At 50.2% G+C, this 18,543-nt stretch overlaps 1 protein-coding gene across 1 annotated transcript in view; it reads right to left on the bottom strand.

Annotated features, from left to right (window-relative positions):
* LOC147122656 (cystine/glutamate transporter-like) overlaps window positions 1-18,543 on the bottom strand; it is a 294,916-nt gene that overhangs the window by 133,607 nt on the left and 142,766 nt on the right. The gene's annotated exons all lie outside the window — the stretch shown is intronic.

The following is an 18,543-nucleotide window of genomic DNA, read 5'->3' as shown; positions in this document are numbered from 1 at the left end:
AGCCCCAGTATTTTTTCTCTATAGTGTCTGGGGAATGTTTGGTTCCTAGGAATAAGGTTGGAGAAGCACAGAGATATTGGGGATCTTTGTGACGTCCCCAGATAGGCGGACCTGGGCCTGCAACTACAAAAAGGTGCAGGAATAGGGCAGCCATGGATAAGAAGCAGAAAGGGACATCCCCAGCCCTTTCAACGCTGTTCCCTCGCTCTGCAACAGAAGGGTGCCCATTTTGAGGGGTGTCCAAAGAAGCTGTTGCTAGGCCTTGCACTTAGAACACCTGAGATTGGAGGATGTGAGGTGGCCTGGCAGCAAGGCAAGGGAGGCCTGAGAATGTAAGTCTTTTGCAGCTTCCCCAATAGCAACTAGAAGGTCCTGAGGCTGGCAGTCAAGTCTACGTTTTCAGGCCTGCATCTGTGCCTCTGTTCCCACCTCTGATTCCAGATGAACAACAACAACTTGTATTTATATAGCGCCTTTAACATAGTAAAACGTCTCAAGGTGCTTCACAGGAGTGTTATGAGACAAAAAATTTGACAGTAAGCCATATAAGGAGAAATTAGGGCAGGTGACCAAAAGCTTGTTCAAAGGGCTAGGTTTTAAGGAGTGTCTAAAAGGTGGAAAGAGAGGTAGCGAGGCAGAGAAGTTTAGGCAGGGAATTCCAGAGCTTAGGGCCTAGGCAACAGAAGGCATGGCCACCAATGGTTGAGCGATTATAATCAGGGATGCTCAAGAGGGCAGAATTAGAGGAGCGCAGATATCTCGTGGGGTTGTGGGGCTGAAGGAGATTACAGAGATAGGGAGGGGCGAGGCCATGGAGGGATTTGAAAACAAGGATGAGAATTTTGAAATTGAGGCGTTGCTTAACCGGGTGCCAATGTAGGTCAGCGAGCACAGGGGTGATGGGTGAACGGGACTTGGTGCAGGTTAGGACATGGGCAGCCGAGTTTTGGATCACCTCAGGTTTACGTAGAGTAGAATGTAGGAGGCCAGCCGGGAGTGCATTGGAATAGTCAAGTCTAGAGGTAACAAAGGCATGGATGAGGATTTCAGCAGCGGATGAGCTGAGGCAAGGGCGGAGATGGGCGATGTTGCGGAGGTGGAAATAGGCGGTCTTAGTTATGCCACAGATATGTGGTCAGAAGCTCATTTCAGGGTTAAATATGACACTAAGTTTGCGAACAGTGTGGTTGAGTCTCAGACAGATGTTACGGAGAGGGATAGAGTCAGTGGCTTGGGAACGGAGTTTGTGTTGGGTACTGAAAACAATGGCTTCAGTCTTCCCAATATTTAATTGGAGAAAATTTCTGCTCATCCAGAACTGGATGTTGGACAAGAAGTCTGACAATTTAGAGACCGTGGAGGGGTCAAGAGAGGCGGTGGTGAGGTAGAGCTGGGTGTTGTCAGCGTACATGTGGAAACTGACGCTGTGTTTTCGGATGACGTTGCCAAGGGGCAGCAGGTAGATAAGAAATAGGAGGGGGGCCAAGGATAGATATTTGGGGGACACCAGAGGTAATGATGCGGGAGCAGGAAGAGAAGCCATTGCAGGTAATTCTCTGGCTGCGATTAGATAGATAGGAATGGAACCAGGTGAGTGCAGTCCCACCCAGCTGGATGACGGTGGAGTGCTCAGCTGTGTCAAAGGCTGCAGACAAGTTAACATAGAAACATAGAAGATAGGAGCAGGAGTAGGCCATTCGGCCCCTCGAGCCTGCTCCACCATTCAATGAGATCATGGCTGATCATCGAAGTTCAGTACCCAGTCCCTGCCTTCTCCCCATATCCCTTGATCCCTTTAGCCCTAAGAAATATATCCAACTCCTTCTTGAATATATTTAATGAATTGGCCTCAACTGCCTTCTGTGGTAGAGAATTCCACAGGTTCACCACTCTCTGGGTGAAGAAATTCCTCCTCATCTCAGTCCTAAATGGCCTACCCCTTATCCTTAGACTGTGACCCCTGGTTCTGGACTCCCCCGCCATCGGGAACATCCTTCCTGCATCTAGTCTGTCTAGTCCGTTAGAATTTTATAAGTTTCAATGAGATCCCCTCTCATTCTTCTAAACTCCAGCGAGTATAAGCCCAATCGACCCAATCTCTCCTCATATATAATTCCTGACATCCCAGGTATCAGTCTGGTGAATCTTCGCTGCACTCCCTCCATGGCAAGAACATCCTTCCTCAGATAAGGCGACCAAAACGGCACACAATACTCAAGATGTGGTCTCACCAAGGCCCTGTACAACTGCAGCAAGGCATCCTTGTTCCTGTACTTGAACCCTCTCGCTACAAAGGCCAACATAACAATTGCCTTTTTAACCGCCTGCTGCACCTGCATGCTTACCATCAGCGACTGGTGCACAAGGACACCCAGGTCTCGTTGCACTTCCCCTTCTCCCAATCTATTGCCGTTCAGATAATAATCTGCCTTCCTGTTTTTGCCCCAAAGTGGATAACTTCGCATTTATCCACATTATACTGCATCTGCCATGCATCTGCCCAATCACCCAACCTGTCCAAATCATACTGGACAGGTTGGGTGATTGGGCAGATGCATGGCAGATGCAGTAAAATGTGGATAAATGCGAGGTTATCCACTTTGAAGGATGAGGAAGGATAGTTTACCTTTATTACAGTCACAAAGGATGTCATTTGTGACTCTGATGAGAGCCATTTCGGTACTGTGGCAGGGTCAGAAACCTGATTGGAGGGATTCAAGCATGGAGTTATGGGAAAGATGGGCACGGATTTGGGAGGCATCAACACGTTCAAGGACTTTGGAGCGGAAAGGGAGGTTGGAGATGGGGCGGTAGTTTGCAAGGACGGAGGGGTCAAGGGTTTTTTGAGGAGAGGGGTGATGACGGGAGACTTGAGGGCGAGGGGGCTAGTACCTGAGTAGAGAGAACCATTAACAATGTCAGCTAACATGGGAGCCAGAAAAGGTATTGGGTGGTCAGTTGGTGGGAATAGGGAACAGGAAGTGAGTCTCATTGACAGGATGAGTGCAGAGAGGTCATGAGAGGAGATCGGAGAGAAACTGGAGAAAGATGTGAGTTCAGGGCTAGGGCAGGGGGGAACCTTAGAGGAAGTTCGGCCCAATGGGCTAGGGGAAGGCAGAGAAGTGGCAGAGGCAGCTGAACGGCTGGTCTCAATCTTAGAGACAAAGAAGTCCATGAGCTCCTCACACTTGTTATTGGAGGTGAGGGTGTAGGTGACAGGGGAGAGGGGTTTAAGAAGATGGTTAGCAGTGGAGAATAGAAGCCGGGATTTATCTTTGCATTCCTGAATGATTCTGGAGTAGTGAGCAATTTTGGCAGATGAGAGCAGGACCCGATAGTGCTTTATGTGGTCCAGCCAGATTTGGCGGTGAATGGCTAAACCAGTTGTCCGCCATATCCGTTCAAGCCTGCGTCCCTTGGACTTGAGGGAGCGAAGATGAGGGCTGTTCCAGGGTGAACAGCCAGGGTGAGAGAGAGTAATTGTTTTAATAGGGAGTAGGGCATCAAACATGGTGGTGAGGGTGTGGTTGAGCAGATTGGTAGCTGCAGAAATATTGTGGTGAATGGAGGGCCAAAGGCTGGACAGTTGGGATTTCATAAGTCCAGTTGTAAGAGAGTTGGGAGAGAGTTTTTTCCAGGGGTGGACACAGAAGGAAGTAGGGTTGGTGGGGACGGGTGGGGAAGGGGGATGTGGGTGGAGAGCGATACGAGGAAGTGGTCAGAGATTACCTTCTCTGCAATTGACATGATGGGACTAGTGAGACCATGAGAGATGGCAAGGTTGTTGGAGTGGCCGTGAATATGGGTTGGAGAGTTTACATGGAGGGAGAGATTAAGGGAGAATTGGAGGCTAGTGAACTTAGAGGAGAGTGAGCATGATGAATTAAAGATAAAGTGTCATCACCCCTCAACCAAGTTTCCGTCAGGGCCATGATGTCGATGCAATCATCCATGATAAGCTCATGGATGGCAAGAGCCTTGTTCACAAGTGAAGGGACATTCTGGAGGGAGATGCAGAGAGGGTCAGTGATGGCTGACCCACTGCCAGCGTCCACAGGGTCAGCGCTGGGGGGATGAGTTGGACAGGGAGGAGATTGGCAAGTTAGCCCCCAGTGGGCGTGCTGGGCGGGAAGTTCGGCGAGAGAGTAGGATGGGACAGTTGGGGTTGCTGCTCGGATGGTGGCAGCGACGAGTGCCTCGATGGGCCCTTCGTAGGATGCCAAGAGAGGTACAGAGGGAAGCTGTAGGCTTATCTAAGAGGGAGTCAAGCCTGGGACGGCAGCAGGAGAGTAGGAAGGTCGAAGAGTAATGAAGGATTGGGGTAGGGATTTGGGAGGGCAGAGTATCCAAGAGAGGAGAGATGAAAGGAGGCATGACGACAGGAGAGAGTGGTCAGAGATAGAGAGAAAAGGAAAAGGGGGAGAAAAAGTGGAAAAAGAAATGAACGGCTCGGGTCTGAAGTGGCAGGCAAAGAGCACACGCGAATGAACACAAGGAAAAGCTCAGGTTACATAGGCCTGTTTAAATGTAGTAATTAATGGAATACATATTTCCTGATAGCAGGGAATAGGTTGGAGACAATAGTAGGGAGACCAGGGTCAAAGTCAGAGGTCCCATGGAGGGACAAAACCGACGTAAGCAGGATGGTGCCGGCACAGAGCATCGACTAACTGCTGTCCAATGCAGGCGAGTGAAGTCCAGAAGCTATTTGAAGGGTAGGGAGTTCAAGGTTGGAGGTAGTTGCCATAGGAATGAAGGCCCTGTCAGGGAGTGGGACTGTGCCAGGGATGTGATCAGGCCATGCAAATAGCCCAGCACCCCAAATTACAGTGCCTAGGCAAAATGGGGAGGGGTGATATTGGGCCCACTGTGTACAAACACCACAGTACTTTAACATAGTACTGTGCACACTTTAGCTCCTGATACTAACACTGTCAACACTCCATTCCTTACTACTCTAAGATTGATAATGGACTTAAGTGCATAGGTGCCCACCCCCCCACACAATGACTAGATGTAGGAGCCTGAAATGTCCCCATGGCATCTATTGTGCTGCATTGCGGTTGGACCAGGCAAAGGGCATTGGGAGCCAGTGCACAAATTGTGCACAAGGCTCATTAAAGCCCTGAAAAAACTTTAGATTGGGTGTCTTCCCATAATGTGACTGGAGCAATGTTCCAACTCCATAGTACCTGTCTGGAATGGATGCTGAATGGGTGGTACCAATTAATAAATCTGCTGCTACCTGCCTGACAATCTTCTTTCACTATCACAGCCCTGTGCCCTGTACAGTGTCCGTTCTTCGTTCTTCCCCTCCTATGCCATAAAATCCTAGCAGTGCTCAACAGGTAGCCAGCTGCCCTTGATAGGCTGCTGGCACCTGAAATTCCAGCCCTGCCCCTTCACCCCCACCCCCCGCCACTCCCAATGCGTTGTGTGCTATGGGCTTGGAGAGTCGTCAAAATATTATAATGTTTACTGACACCTGGGAATCCCTGGCCCAAGACCGCACAAAGTGGAGGAGAAGCATCCGAGAAGGCGCCGAACACCTCGAGTCTCTGCGCCGGGAGCAAGCAGAAGCCAAGTGCAAGGAGCGCACGTCAACCCAAGCACCCCACCCACCTGCCCCTTCAACCACCGTCTGCCCAACCTGTGACAGAGACTGTAGGTCCCGCATTGGACTCATCAGTCACCTGAGAACTCATTTTGAATGTGGAAGCAAGTCATCCTCGGTTCCGAGGGACTGCCTAAGAAGAAGATAATGTGCTGATCTCGTTATTGGGTCAGCTCAGCTCAACTCATTGCTCCACCGGCACCTGAAGCACCTGAACAGTGCCAGCCCTGACAGACAAAGGACGGGATCAAAAATAAAATGCTGGACTAGGAACAATCTGGTGTATATTTTATCTTAAACAGGACACTGTTACGTTGCAAAGCGGTGATTCTCCTCAACTTGTGATGCATTACAGAAATGGCACGGTCATCCTCAGGAGGGCAGGTATAAGCTTCAGATGGAAGGACCTATAAATAGAATCCAATTGTGGATCCGGTTGATTTCTAGAGCACAGCAATACCAACTGAACCTGGAGTTTTTTTTTTCGTGTTTCAGAAATGTGTCTGGATTGAATTGTTCAATGGTTATAGGCTCAGCTCTGCTTCTCCTTGGGCCTTTCAAACATAAACACAGGTAGAAGGGCATTGACACAAGTTCTCAGTTTGTCTTATTTCGGTAGAGTCTGTTAAAGAAAAATTCTGAGGTGATCAAATGCTATCTGCGATTGTGTTTTAGTATTAACAAGTACAGGTAATGTTATGTACATCAAAAATGTTCTACAGATCAGTTGCTGGGTGTGTGGATGTGCTCGGAATCACACTGGAGAAGTTGGTGATTCTGGACAGTGATTAGAGTCCTGTGAATAGAGGGTTCATTCTGCTTCACTGGACTTAGGACTGCAGCATTGAAAATTTTGAGCGCTGTCTCTCCCTCTCTGAAGTTTGAGTCCAGCCCAGATTTCTGAGACGAAACTCCCCCTCTCTCTTGGCTGCAAGGCCCCTACATGACATGAACGAGGCCTGTTTGAACTAAATTCTCAGAAGGTAGAAATGCACAGTACAGAACCATAGTTCAGCACAAATGAGCACTAAATTAACATTCTGACTTAAAATGCCACAGGATTTTTTTAAAAGACCACACTAATGTAGGAGTATTTGTCTCAGGTTGGGGCTAAGGCAAGTTATCAGGATTCAGTAGAAATAGCTTTATCCTGCATCTAGCTGCTCTATAGCTGAGATTGTTTGACATCGACAACTGTTGCTTAAAGTAAAAAAAGCCTGTTACCCAGCACTTATCTTCCTCGCCTTGCTGAGTAGCAAATAATTCGCTGAAAAGTTGAAAAGCTGATAAAATGTAACATTAATGAAATACGTTACATCCTATCCGATGGCTATCTTGATTCAAACAATGCAGATGGCGATGGAATAAAGAGTCACAGCTGAATGCGAAATGTGGTTACTTTCACTCCTGTAAAAGGGTGCAATAATTCATTCCCTGTGAATTGTAACTCATTCAGACTTGTGAAAGAAATCCAACATGTAATGCCTGGTGTTGAGTTGTCCTCTAGACACCCCATGTAAATCAGTAAGGAAAAACATGGCACACTTTGCTTTAGGGCACAAACATAGAAACATAGAAGATAGGAGCAGGAGTAGGCCATTCGGCCCCTCGAGCCTGCTCCGCCATTCAATGCGATCATGGCTGATCATTCAAATTCAGTACCCTGTCCCTGCTTTCTCCCTTGATATCCCTTGATCCCCTTAGCCTTAAGAAATATATCTAACTCCTTCTTGAATTGATATACCTATCAATTCCTCCAATAAAAGGCGAAGAGTTACGAAGGTGACTAAAGGTTTTTATTGACTAAATAACAGAGCCCACTCTCGTGGGTGATCCGATCCAAGCAGGAGGAATACCAGCCAGTCGCTCACCTTTATACCTGGCCTGGTGGGTGGAGCCAAGGCGGAGTCGGCAGTGGTCATCCCAGGTATAGCAGTGTGGCAAGAGGCGACCTCGTACCGTGATACAATAGTGGTCAGTGATACAGTTATAACGAACAGTGGTGAACAGTGCTAACTACTAACAGTGATACGATAGTGAACATGGTTTACCACATTCACCCCTTGTTTAGAATTAAGTCCGGCGGGGTGAAGTGTACTACCAATTCTGGTAGGTCAGTCTGTCCGGAGGCTTCGTAAGCCTCTCCGATCGCCGCAGCGGTGGTGTTGCCTTATCCGGTGCTGGTGCCTTATCCGGTGTTGATGCTGGTGTTTGCGTGGTCGGCGAGGGCTCGTGGGGTTCCGGCATGCCGTCTACCTGGGCTGAGGGTGGGGGGGATGGTGGCGGTGTTTCCGGATCGGCTGAGGGTGCGAGGTCTCGTAGGGAGACAGTGTCCTCCCGCCCGTCTGGGTACGCCACGTAGGCGTATTGGGGGTTGGCGTGCAGGAGGTTCACCCTCTCGACCAGGGGGTCCGTTTTATGGGCCCTCACGTGTTTCCGCAGCCAGACCGGCCCCGGGGCGGTCAGCCAGGTTGGTAGAGTGGTTCCCGTAGTCGACTTCCTGGGGAAAACGAACATTCGTTCATGGGGGGTGGTGTTAGTGGCCGTGCAAAGTAATGACCGGATGGAGTGCAGCGCTGTCGGGAGGACTTCTTGCCAGCGGGAGGTTGGGAGGCCCTTAGACTTTAAGGCTAAGAGGACGGCCTTCCATACCGTCGCGTTCTCTCTTTCCACCTGACCGTTACCTCTGGGGTTGTAGCTGGTGGTCCTGCTTGCTGCAATACCTTTCTCTAGGAGGAATTGCCGGAGTTCCTCGCTCATGAAGGAGGAGCCCCGGTCGCTGTGTATATAGTTCGGGAACCCGAACAAGGCGAAGAGGGCATTCAGGCACTTAATGACCGTGCTACTGGTCATGTCGGGGCAGGGGAAGGCAAAGGGGAAACGGGAGTACTCATCAACGATGTTGAGGAAGTACACATTACGGTCAGAGGACGGGAGGGGCCCCTTAAAGTCGATGCTCAGGCGCTCGAAGGGGCGGGTGGCCTTGATCAGGCTTGCTCGGTCCGGCCTATAGAAGTGCGGTTTGCACTCCGCACAGGTCTGGCAGTTCCTGGTCATGGTCCTGACCTCCTCGATGGAGTAGGTCAGGTTGCGGGCCTTAATGAAATGGTAGAGTCTGGTGACTCCGGGGTGGCAGAGCTGGTCGTGGAGGGTCTGAAGCCTATCGATATGCGCGCTGGCGCATGTCATTCGTGAAAGGGCATCAGGGGATTCGTTCAGCTTGCCTGGCCGGTACAAGATCTCATAATCGTAGGTGGAGAGCTCGATTCTCCATCTCAAAATCTTGTCATTCTTGATTTTGCCCTTCAGCTTGTTATTAAACATGAAAGCCACCGAACGCTGGTCGGTGAGGAGGGTAAATCGTTTGCCTGCCAGGTAGTGCCTCCAGCGCCGTACTGCCTCCACGATCGCCTGGGCCTCTTTCTCGACCGACGAATGTCGGATCTCGGGGCCCTGTAGGGTCCTTGAGAAGAAGGCCACTGGCCTCCCCTCCTGGTTTAGGGTGGCGGCTAAGGCGAAGTCGGATGCGTCGCTCTCCACCTGAAAGGGGATGGACTCGTCCACTGCGTGCATCGTGGCCTTGGCTATGTCTCCCTTAATGAGGGAGAAGGCCGCGCACGCCTCCTCCGTGAGGGGGAAGGAAGTGGCTTTCAGGAGGGGTCTGGCTTTGTCCGCGTAATTGGGTACCCATTGGGCATAGTAGGCGAAAAGCCCCAGGGTTCTCCTAAGTGCTTTAGGGCAGTGGGGGAGGGGTAGCTCCATGAGGGGGCGCATTCTTTCTGGGTCGGGGCCGATGATTCCGTTCTCCACTACGCAGCCGAGGATGGCAAGGCACGTGGTGTTAAACACGCATTTCTCCTTATTGTAGGTGAGGTTCAGCCGTTGGGCCGTACGGAGGAATTTCTCCAGATTCGCGTCATGTTCCTGCCGGTCGCGGCCGCAGATAGTGACGTTATCTAGGTAGGGGAATGTAGCCTGCAGTTCGTTCTGGTCAACCATCTGGTCCATCTCCCTTTGGAAGACCGAGACCCCATTAGTGACACCGAAGGGGACCCTAAGGAAGTGGTATAGGCGCCCATTCGCCTCGAAGGCGGTATACTGGCGGTCCTCAGGGTGGATAGGGAGTTGGTGGTAGGCCGACTTCAGGTCGATGGTCGAGAATACTTTATACTGTGCAATCTGATTGACCATGTCAGATATGCGGGGGAGGGGGTATGCGTCCAGCTGGGTATATCTGTTTATGGTCTGGCTGTAGTCGATGACCAGGCGGTTTTTATCGCCGGTCTTTACGACTACGACCTGGGCACGCCAGGGGCTGCTGCTCCCCTCGATAATGCCCTCTTTCAGGAGGCGCCGCACCTCAGAGCTAATGAAGGCTCTGTCCCCGGCGCTATACCGCCTGCTCTTGGTAGCGACGGGTTTGCAGTCAGGGGTAAGGTTAGCAAACAGAGAGGGTGGCGGGACCTTGAGGGTGGAGAGGCTGCAGGTGTTACGCGGTGGGCGGTTTAACGTTTGCTGGTTGTTGACTGTGAGTGGGGGGAGGGGTCCACCGTATGCTAGGGTTACGCTTTGGAGGTGGGATTGGAAGTCCAGCCCTAGTAGGACGGCAGCGCAGAGATGGGGGAGGACGAGGAGTTTAAAGTTTTTATACTCCGTGCCCTTAACCGACAGGGTCACGACACAGTAGCCGCTGATGTCCGTGGCGTGGGACCTCGATGCCATCGAGATTCGGCTGCGCGTTGGTAGGACAGAGAGGGAGTAGTGGCTCACCGTGTCTGGGTGGATGAAGCTCTCCGTGCTTCCGCTGTCGAACAGGCAGGTCGTGGCGTGGCCGTTCACTTTGATGTCCATCATTGACTTGGACAGATGGTGCGGGCGGGCTTGGTCCAGGGTGACGGAAGCTAGTGTGTAGCTGAGCGAGTCGTTGTCATCTGCGGGTGAGGCGGTCGGGCGTGGTGAGTAAAATGGCGTCTCCCACGAGGTAGGGCCCCATGAGGCACTATTGGGGTCGGTTGCCTTAATCAAAGATGGCCGCCCCCATGACTCATGTGTGGGGATGCTGGCCTCAGTTGCCCTAAACAAAGATGGCCGCCCCCATGACTCATGTGTGGGGATGCTGGCCTCAGTTGCCCTAAACGAAGATGGCCGCCCCCATAGTTCGCATGCGGCACTGCTGGCCTCTGAGGATCCGCTCCTGCAGGCCTTGGAGAAGTGGCCTTTCTTCAGGCAGGTTTTACATATGGAGTTCTTGGCTGGGCAGCGCGACCTCGGGTGCTTCTCCTGGCCACAAAAAAAACAGCCGGCGGCCCGATCGCGGATGCCCGATGTCGGGGCCGGTGCCGGGGGTGGCGGGGCCGGTCGGGTCCGGGACGCCGACGCAGAGGTAGGTCCCGGGGGCGGCGCTGGGAAGGGTGCTGTGGTAGGGGTCGGGCCCGAGTCCCAGGGTCGCGAGCAGTACCTGGTGAATGTTTCCTGATCTTGGTGGGCCACTTCCAGGGAGATAGCGAGGGCTTCAGCTTTTTCCATGCTGAGGTCTTTAGCTTCCAGCAGTCTTTGCCGTGAGTACTCGGACCGTAGGCCTTTCAGGAATGCGTCGCGGATATTATCTTCAGTATTTTCGGCTGCCGACACCGATTTAAAGTCACAGTTCCTGGCGAGTGCATATAGCGCCTGTGAGAATTCGGCTACTGATTCTCCTGGCTGTTGCGGCCGTGATCTTAGGAGGTGCCTAGCGTACATGTAGTTTACCGGGGTCCGGTACTTCTGTTTCAGCAGGTTGATGGCGGTCTCGTAGGTAGTCATGTCCTCGATGAGAGTGTATACTCTCGGGCTCAGTTGTGCCTGCAGGACACTTAGTTTGGATGCCTGAGGGACGCTGGATTCTCTCAGGTATGATTCGAAGCAGACCAGCCAGTGTTTAAAGTCTGCGGCTGAGTTTGCTGCTCGTGGGTTCAGGTCCAGGTACGGCGGTCTGAGGGCTCGCAGCCAAGCTGGCTGGTGTGGCTGTGCTCCTGGGAGCTGCGCTGGTGGCTCCTCCGCCGGTTGTGACTCGTTGTCGGACATCATTAAATTTAGTCAATAAAATTGATATACCTATCAATTCCTCCAATAAAAGGCGAAGAGTTACGAAGGTGACTAAAGGTTTTTATTGACTAAATAACAGAGCCCACTCTCGTGGGTGATCCGATCCAAGCAGGAGGAATACCAGCCAGTCGCTCACCTTTATACCTGGCCTGGTGGGTGGAGCCAAGGCGGAGTCGGCAGTGGTCATCCCAGGTATAGCAGTGTGGCAAGAGGCGACCTCGTACCGTGATACAATAGTGGTCAGTGATACAGTTATAACGAACAGTGGTGAACAGTGCTAACTACTAACAGTGATACGATAGTGAACGTGGTTTACCACATGAATATATTTAATGAATTGGCCTCAACTGTCTTCTGTGGTAGAGAATTCCACAGGTTCACCACTCTCTGGGTGAAGAAATTCCTCCTCATCTCAGTCCTAAATGGCTTACCCCTTATCCTTAGACTGTGACCCCTGGTTCTGGACTCCCCGCCATCGGGAACATCCTTCCTGCATCTAGTCTGTCTAGTCCTGTTAGAATTTTATAAGTTTCAATGAGATCCCCTCTCATTCTTCTAAACTCTAGCGAATATAAGCCTAATCGACCCAATCTCTCTTCATACGTCATTCCTGCCATCCCAGGTATCAGTCTGGTGAATCTTTGCTGCACTCCCTCCATGGCAAGAACATCCTTCCTCAGGTAAGGCGACTAAAACTGCACACAATACTCAAGGTGTGGTCTCACCAAGGCCCTGTACAACTGCAGCAAGACATCCTTGCTCCTGTACTCGAATCCTCTCGCTATGAAGGCCAGCATTCCATTTGCCTTCTTAACCACCTGCCGCACCTGCATGCTTACCTTCAGCGACTGGTGCACAAGGACACCCAGGTCTCATTGCACTTACCCTTTTCCCAATCTATTGCTGTTTATATAATAATCTGCCTTCCTGTTTTTGCCACAAAAGTGGATAACCTCGCATTTATCCACATTATACTGCATCTGCCATGCATCTGCCCAATCGCCCAACCTGTTCAAATCATACTGGAGTTTCTCTGCATCCTCCTCACAGAACACATGCCCACCCAGCTTTGTGTCGTCTGCAAACTTAGAGATATTGGCCTAGAAATTCAGTCGCGTTTGCGCCCACTTATTGGCTATAAAGTGGTTTGCGCCTGAAGTTTTTTATCGCCCGAAATTCAGATGGACCCTAACATCGGCGTTAGCCGGTAGCACCGCGCCGGCACCGATGACGTCATCGGTGTGTGCAGCGCCCCGGTTGCAATGCTATTCCGGCCCGATGGCCAAATTCAGTTGCGGCCGCCTCGCCCGTGGCAGCCGCAAACAGCGTTTGTGAAACGGGGTCTTGCAGCTCCGAAAGGCTGGCGCGTAAAGGGGGAGCGGCGGCCGGCCGCTTTCCCGGCGGCCGCCTGCCCGCACCTCCCTCCCCGGACTCCTGCACCACCCCCCCGCGGCATTGATGTCTGAGTCCCGCGAGCCCGGCACTTCTCCGTGGTGCCGGGCTCATTTGCCGGGGGAATCCACCGGCGATCTGACGGCTGCAGGCAGCTCCTCCTTAAGAGAAGGAGGAGGCCTGCAGTACCCCAGCCTGCCGCACCGCATCGGGTGCCGCAGCGGGAGCTGGACGCCTGAAAGTGACATTCATCGCCCCTAGCGAGGCGGCCAAACCCTGCAATAGCGCCCGCCGCCGTCTTGGCCCGTCGCAACTGAATTTTAGGCGGGCGCTACGGGAATCCTGGCGGGCGCAAAATTTCGGCCGCAAAAGACCTGGCGGGGCCATACCAAATTTCTAGGCCATTACATCTAGTTCCCTCATCTAGATCATTAATATATATTGTGAGTAACTGGGGTCCTGGCACCGATCCCTGCGGTACCCCACTAGTCAATGCCTTCCACTCGGAAAAAGACCCGTTTATTCCAATTCTTTGCTTCCTGTCTGCCAACCAGTTTTCTATCCAAGTCAGTACCTTACCCCCAATCCCATGTGCCTTAACTTTGCACGTTAGTCTCTTATGCGGGACCTTATCGAAAGCCTTCTGAAAGTCCAAATACACCACATCCACTGGTTCTCCCTTATCTATTCTATCAGTTACATCCTGAAAAAATTCCAGTAGGTTAGTCAAGCATGATTTACCTTTTGTAAATCCATGTTGACTTGGTCCGATCCTGTCACTGTTTTCCAAGTGCTGTGCTATTACATCTTTTATAATGGACTCTAATATTTTCCCCATTACCGATGTCAGGCTTACCGGTCTATAATACCCCTTTTTTCTCTACCACATTTGTAAAATAGTGGGGTTACATTAGCTACCCTCCAATCCATGGGAACTGTTCCAGAGTCTATAGAATTTTGGAAGATGACCAGCAATGCATCGACTATTTCTAGGACCACTTCCTTAAGTACCCTAGGATGTAGATTATCAGGCTCTGGGGATTTATCGGCCTTCAATCCCGTCAATTTCCCTAACACCATTTCCCTACAAATACTGATTTCATTCAGTTCCTCCCTCTCATTAGACCCTATGTTCCCCGACATCTCTGGGAGTTTATTTGTGTCCTCCTTTGTGAAGACAGAACCAAAGTATGTATTTAATTGGTCTGCCATGTCTTTGTTCCCCATTATAAATTCCCCTGGTTCTGACTGCAAGGGACCTACGCTTAACTTTACCAATCTTTTTCTCTTCACATATCTATAGAAGCTTTTACAGTCAGTTCTTATGTTCCCTTCAAGCTTACTCTCATACTCTATTTTTCCCCTCTTAATTAATCACTTTGTCCTCCTTTGCTGAATCCTAAACTGCTCCCAATCCTCAGGTTTGCTGCTTTTTCTGGCCAATTTATATGTCCTCTCCTTGGATCTTATGCTATCCCTAATTTCCCTTGTTAGCCAATGTTGAGTCACCTTTTTTGTTTTATTTTTATGCCAAACAGGGATGAACACATTCTGCAGTTCATCCATGCGGTCTTTGAATGTTTGCCATTGCCTATTCACCGTCAACCCTTTAAGTAACATTCCGCAATGTTCATGCCAGACTCTTGCCATAATTTTGTTTCCTTGCTTGAGAAGCCATTCATCAAAATAGCTGCAAAAGCACAGACTCAATAAATTTGTCCCATGTAATTAATATCCACTTTCCTGTAACTACCTACATGCTGATAAAAAGATTTATTTTATAAACATAACCCTTAAAATTACACAGTGAGAAAACATTGTACCGACACTTAACACATTTGTCTGAAATTCCTTTTATTTACCCTGTTTAAAATAAATGGGTTAATACCTCTGCTAAAATTATAGGGAACAGGAGCTTCAGGCAAATATTTAAGCCTTTGTATGATGTCATCCTGTGGCATATTTTCAAGACTTTTACTTTTATTAATCCTAAGAACCTTTAGAAAATATGGAAAATTTAAAAACTGTTAGGTCCCGAAATTGCACAGGGTTTTTGATTAGTTTTATGTCATAACTCCGATAGGAGACTGGCGGATTCCCCAGGGAAATGGCATAAATGGCTAAAAATGGCCACTTAGACTTATTTCCGGGTGTTTCCACTGTTCTGCTGCCAGAGTTGCAGTGGGAGACTTAGAACCCCCACAGAATTTCAGGGCCTAAATAACAGCATATGGAAAATCTTGTAATGTTCCACCCCTCCTCTCCTGAGGGCACTGACTCTTACTGAAATACAGTCCCACAGGCTCCATGATGGAGCTTGGATAGTAAATATCACAAGTCAATTCACTGGCTTTCATCCTGTCCTCACCTAATATTCATACATATGCACTTTGGAAAACACTTGTTAGTGATCAAGATCAGGAACCCTGGCTGAGTTTCCCCAACCTAACTCCAAAAAAAATGAGTGGAGACCCAATGTCCATGGGAACCCCAGATCCCTGTTGTGCCAATGTTCTCCAAGAATGAGTTGCCACTGCCAGTCACTTAACGTTACCATAGACAGGACATGCGTGTTCCTACCAATCAGTAGCTATGCCACATTGTATCAGTGACTAAATGGATTTACAGGTTATTGTGGTCACAAGAGTGTCACTGACATTTGTCTTGGATTTAGTGCAGTTGCTTCAGCATCAAGTAACATTTTGAGGACAACGGTCTCCAAAATGTGTTCAAGGAGGTAGGTTTTAGGGAGGGTCTTCAAGGAGGAGAGTGAGGTAGAGTAACAGGGACATTTACAAAGGGAATTACAGAGCTTAGAGCCTAGACAGCTGAGAGCACAGCCATCAATGGTGGGGCGAAAAGAGTGTGGGATGTGTAAGAGGCCAGAGATGGCGGAACACAGTGTTCTCTAAGGGTTGTAGGGCTGCAGGTTAGTTACAGAAGTAGAGAGGGGCAAGACAATGGAGGAATTTGAACACAAGGATGAGAATTTTTAATTTGAGGCATTGGTGGACCGGAAGCCAATGTAGGCCAGCAAGCACAGAGGTGATGGGTGAACGGAACTTGGTGTGTGTTAGGATATGGCAGCAGAGGTTTGGATAAACTCAAGTTTATGGCGGGTGGAAGGTGGGAGGTAGCCAGGAGAGCATTGGAATAGTCGAGTCTGGAGGTTACAAAAGCATGAATGAGGGTTTCAGCAGCAGATGGGCTGAAGCAGGGGTGGAGACAGGTGATGTTACAGAGCTGGAAGTAGGTGATCTTTGTGATGGAGGGAATAGGGGGTCAGAAACTCAGCTTCAGTTCAAATAGAATGCCGAGGTTGCGAACAGTCTGGTTCAGCCTGAGACAGTGGCTGGGGAGGGTGATGGAATCAGTGGCGAGGGAACGGAGTTTGTGGCACTCAGTCCCACTCAGCTGGATAATGGAGTAGAGGCGTTGAAGGAATATGGCGTGGTCGACTATCTCAAAGGCTTCAGATAGGTGGAGAAGGATGAGGAGGAATAGAACACCATGGTCACAGTGACAGAGGATCTAATTTGTGACTTTGATTAGGGCCATTTCAGTGCTGTTGCAGGGTGGAAACTATAGTGTATGTACCTTTAAGAGAGAACTACTTTTACAGCTCCTGTATACTGTAGTACAGGCAGTGACCACACCTGTATATAAGCCTTGAGCATGCCTCTGTACTCCCAGTCTTGAGACTACCCTACTCCAGTAAACACCTGTTGATTGTTAAGTTACAGCATCCGTGTAGTTATTGGAAAACATCATACTCTCAGAATCACGGATCTAACAGTGGCGACGAGTGTCGATTCGAATCTACCTGCAACTCTGCATTTCCCTTCAAGGATTCGCTCCGGGAGGGCGGTGGAAGAAAGTCGAGGCCAGAAGCACGGGCATCGACCACGAGCAACCGCCCAGTCGTCCGGCAGAGAGTGAACATCGCAGGGGAGGCTGTTGAGAGCCGGGCTTGGTTCCCCAGTCACGACGATCCAGCAACAGACTGGCAACAGGTACAGCGCAGACCCTTCCCGGACAGCAGCGGCTGGAGCCGACCGACGGCAGAGAAAAAGCCCAGCAGCGTCGACGGGGTAAGAGAGAGGGTGAAGCGCACAGGGCGCAGCCGGGGGTTGAAAACCGAGCGGCGTCGAGGAAAAACAAAACAGAGAGAAGGTAAAGCAGCAGCCGGGTTCAGGACTGAGCGGCAGAAACGGGAAAGGCACACAGGAAAATGCGCAGAGCACAGCCAGGGCTCAATGGCTGAACAGTGTCCGCGGGGAGAGGAAGGGAGAGCGCGGGAGACGCCATTGAGCTGCGGAGAAGAAGGGCGAGCGCGGGGAGAAAGGAAAGCGCGGGAGACGGCATTTTGTGCCAGCGGAGAAGAAGGGGGAGCGTGGGAGATGCCATTTTTGACAGTTAAATCACACCCAGGGATGCCGAAGAGTGGCAGTGTCTCTACGTTCGACAATGAAGTCGAAGATTGGGCGACATATGTGGAACGCATTGAGGTGTCCTACAGGGCGAATGAAGTGCCAGATGCTAGGAAAGCACTGGTTTTGTTAAATTCCATGGGTGCAAAAACTTATGGCTTACTGCAAAACCTAATAACCCCAGAGAAGCCTGTGGATAAGAATTTTGAAAGCATAGTAGAAATCCTACAGGACCACTTAAACCCCACACCGCTGCTGATAGCAGAAAGATTTAAGTTCCACAAAAGGAACCAGCATAAAGACAAAAGTAATGCTGAGTACTTAACGGAACTGCGCAAGCTATCGAAAAACTGCCAGTTTGGAGTGGGACTAGCAGATACGTTAAGGGACAAGTTTGTGTGTGGGCTTCAAAGTGAAGGAACCCAGAAACGGCTTCCATCAGAAAAGGATCTTACGCTGGACAAGGCTTTCAGCTTGGCAGTATCACACGAAGCAGCCGCAAGGGGCGCTGCAGAGATACAACGGAGACTGCAAGAATATGGCACCAATGAAATGTCATATGGAACAGGGAAGTGTTATCGCTGCGGCAGAACAACACATGACCAGAAGGATTGTTGGTTCAAGGACCAAGTGTGCAGACAGTGTGGAAAAGCAGGACACATAGCAAGAGTCTGCAGGTCAGGGAAGAAAACCAACAGCAAGAAATCTCCACAGGAGAAGAACAAAAAGGTACATAAGGTGATGGACAGTAGTTCAGGCAAACAGAAAAGTGATACAGACTCCGGAAGCAAGGAGCTGGGTTGTCTGAAACTACATAAGGTAACCAAAATGGAGGATCACCAGACTATCTGGGTCACTCTCAAGATAGACGGAGTCCAAGTGAAAATGGAATTGGACACAGGATCAGCCCTAACAGTCATAAACCAGAGGGACTACAAGCGGCTATTTTCACATATACCCTTGAAAGCTACAGAGATTGCCTTGAAGACGTAAGCGGGGCAAAAAGTCTACCCCAAAGGAAAA

Source organism: Somniosus microcephalus, chromosome 2, assembly GCF_052327205.1.
Source record: "Somniosus microcephalus isolate GS21.2 chromosome 2, FLI_Smic_1.0, whole genome shotgun sequence".
NCBI lineage: Eukaryota > Metazoa > Chordata > Chondrichthyes > Squaliformes > Somniosidae > Somniosus > Somniosus microcephalus.
Note: the sequence above shows the minus strand (reverse complement) of the source record. Positions and strands in the feature narration are given on the sequence as shown.